This window comes from Oncorhynchus masou, chromosome 15, assembly GCF_036934945.1.
Source record: "Oncorhynchus masou masou isolate Uvic2021 chromosome 15, UVic_Omas_1.1, whole genome shotgun sequence".
Classification (NCBI taxonomy): Eukaryota; Metazoa; Chordata; class Actinopteri; order Salmoniformes; family Salmonidae; genus Oncorhynchus; species Oncorhynchus masou.
This window is the reverse complement of record NC_088226.1, coordinates 13229835-13233127: the sequence shown is the minus strand read 5'-3', so window position 1 is coordinate 13233127 and position 3293 is coordinate 13229835.

The following is a 3293-nucleotide window of genomic DNA, read 5'->3' as shown; positions in this document are numbered from 1 at the left end:
TTCCAGTGGGTCAGAAGTTAACATACACTAAGTTGACTGTGCCTTTAAACAGCTTGGAAAATTCCAGAAAATGATGTCATGGCTTTAGAAGCTTCTGACAGGCTAATTGACATAATTTGAGTCAATTGGAGGTGTATCTGTGTATGTATTTCCAGGCCTACCTTCAAACTCAGTGCCTCTTTGCTTGACATCATTGGAAAATCAAAAGAAATCAGCCAAGACCTCAGAAGAAAATTGTAGACCTCCACAAGTCTGGTTCATCCTTGGGAGCAATTTCCAAATGCCTGAAGGTACCACGTTCATCTGTATAAACAATAGTACGCAAGTCTAAACACCATGGGACCACGCAGCCATCATACCGCTCAGGAAGGAGACACGTTCTGTCTCCTACAGATGAAGTTACTTTGATTTGCACTTTTCGCACCAATCTCAGAACAACAACAAAGAACATTGTGAAGATGCTGGAGGAAACAGGTACAAAAGTATCTATATCCACAGTAAAACAAGTCCTATAGCGACATAACCTGAAAGGCCGCTCAGCAAGAAAGAATCCACTGCTCAAAAACTGCCATAAAAAAGCCAGACTACGGTTTGCAACTGCACATGGGGACAGAGATCGTACTTTCTGGAGATATGTCCTCTGGTCTGATGAAACAAAAATAGAACTGTTTGGCCATAATGACCATCGTTATGTTTGGAGGAAAAAGGGGGATGCTTGCAAGCTGAAGAACACCATCCCAACCGTGAAGCACGGGAGGTGTCAGCATCATGTTGTGGGGGTGCTTTGCTGCAGGAGGGACTGGTGCACTTCACAAAATAGATGGCATCACGAGGATGGAAAATTATGTGAATATATTGAAGCAACATCTCAAGACATCAGTCAGGAAGTTAAAGCTTGATTGAAAATGGGTTTTCCAAATGGACAATGACCCCAAGCATACTTCCAAAGTTGTGACAAAATGGCTTAAGGACAACAAAGTCAAGGTATTGGAGTGGCCATCACAAAGCCCTAACCTCAATCGTATAGAAAATGTGTGGGCAGAACTGAAAAAGCGTTTACGAGCAAGGATGCTTACAACCTGACTCAGTTACACCAGCTCTGTCAGGAGGAATGGGCCAAAATTCACCCAACTTATTGTGGGAAGCTTGTGGAAGGCTACCTGAAACGCTTGACCCAAGTTAAACAATTTAAAGGCAATGCTACCAAATACTAATTGAGTGTATGTAAACTTCTGACTCACTGGGAATGTGATGAGAGAAATAAAAGCTGAAATATATCATTATCTCTACTATTATTCTGACATTAAACATTCTTAAAATAAAGTGGTGATCCTAACTGACCTAAGACAGGGAAATTTGATGAAAGGATGAAATGTCAGGAATTGTGAAAAACTGAGTTTAAATGTGTTTGGCTAAGGTGTATGTAAACTTCCGACTTCAACTGTATAGTATATTTATATATCTCTTGGAGCTGTGGCGACCACTAATGAAGGCCTATTTAATTTTATTTGGTCTGGCTAGTTTTAGGCACTGCTGGAGAACACACTAATGACCTTACTTTCTCAATTAAGCTGCTTGCTTTTCTAAACGGAGCCCAACATTGTGTTCCAGAATTAATTACAAGTCAATATGAGCTGGGGCCCTGTTGGGTTGAAACAGCAGGGGCCTCATGGTACTGCTATTGGATTGGAAAGAAGTGAGCGAGAACACAATTAACCAACAGACTGCTAGCAGCAGTGTTTTTAACCCTTGTCTGGGACTAGGACAAGCCACAAACTTGGGATTGGAAGACAAAGGAAGATATTTCTGAGCAGTAACAGTAGCTAATGTGCAGATATATACAGAACTCTTTATAAGGAGATTGCTCGATGACTTGAAGAGTGTCATTGAAGGTTAATGGAGAACATCCTATACATGTACTTATCAGTTTTGAACCTCGAAACACTGTCATTTCTGAAAACACTTGTTTTAAATGTAATGTTGCTTCCGCTTTATACAAATGTCCAGTATTTCCACAAACCATCTTAACCTAATAAGGTTTCTTCACATATACACCATCTTACAAATACTCAAATCTGACTCTTATCACATTATCCCTCCGTAAGTCTACATCAAAGTGAATCAATCAAGTCTGTCATTCATTAAATGTAACCACTCACGTCTGACTTGTGTCTGTATATGCCGCTATTTCTGATGTAGCCAGTAATGGGCCAGGTTTACCTCTAAAAGAAAATCAATCATAAGGAATAAGGCTTTGAAGTGTCTGTCCGATATCTAGGAGATATAAAGAAACCTCTGGATTATTTTTCTTCTCACATAATTAACCCCATATTTTTGGGGCACAAATCCACTTCCATACTTCCATTCATTTGTATAGGTTACCTTCAGACTAGTCCTGTGACACTTGTGGGGGGGTCATAGTTTTGTAGGCCAAACCGGTTGGATGCTACAGAAGCTTCTGCGAAAAGACCGATTTGACTACATGCAGAATCAGTGGATTGCAACCCATGCAAACTGTTCTCTCTAGTTTCATGACGGGTTTTGATGGGGATTTTTTTATTACGTTACTTAGATTGACTCACGGGTGTGTCAATAGACTAGTAAGGATTTTTAACTGACAAGAGTGCACTGCAACATCTTCCTTTGTAATTAGACCTGAAATACAAAACTTGATTCAAACTCATGAACAAAAAGCAAAGCTGTTCTAATTACAATCCACAACAAGAGACAATCAAGAGTTTGATTCTGATTCTCAAGATTAGATTCTGTAGCAATGTTCTAATTAATCACCTCAATCTGGAAGACTGAACACCCACACTCTCCAAAGTTCACCACCAGAACCATTATCAAAAGATCTATCTGTAACTGGTCATCTCAGCCACGTTGGAGAATCTACTCCTTACACTAGGAAATGTTTCTCTCACTCTGCTTGACATGGACTGCAACAGGTTACAGTACTAATTTTGGATATTTAGGTGTCATATTCTAGAGCCAATATTCTATAAGAGGTTCCCAGTAGTCAAGCAGCAGAACACTTGAAGTGCAGGTACCAGTATGGGTGAGAACCAGCCCACTTCAAGCAATGCTCAATGTCAGCGGATCAAGACTGCCACCTTCAGTTGAAGCTGTGCCAGTCAAACACTGCAGATTTCTTATTTATTGCTAAATCTACTTTGTGGGCGACACATTATAGTAAAGTACACTTTAATAGGACATTAAGTATTTCATAAAGTGTTGTTAGTTCATAGTTTAAAATCAGTAATAAACAGTTAACACATTTGAATGACTACAGG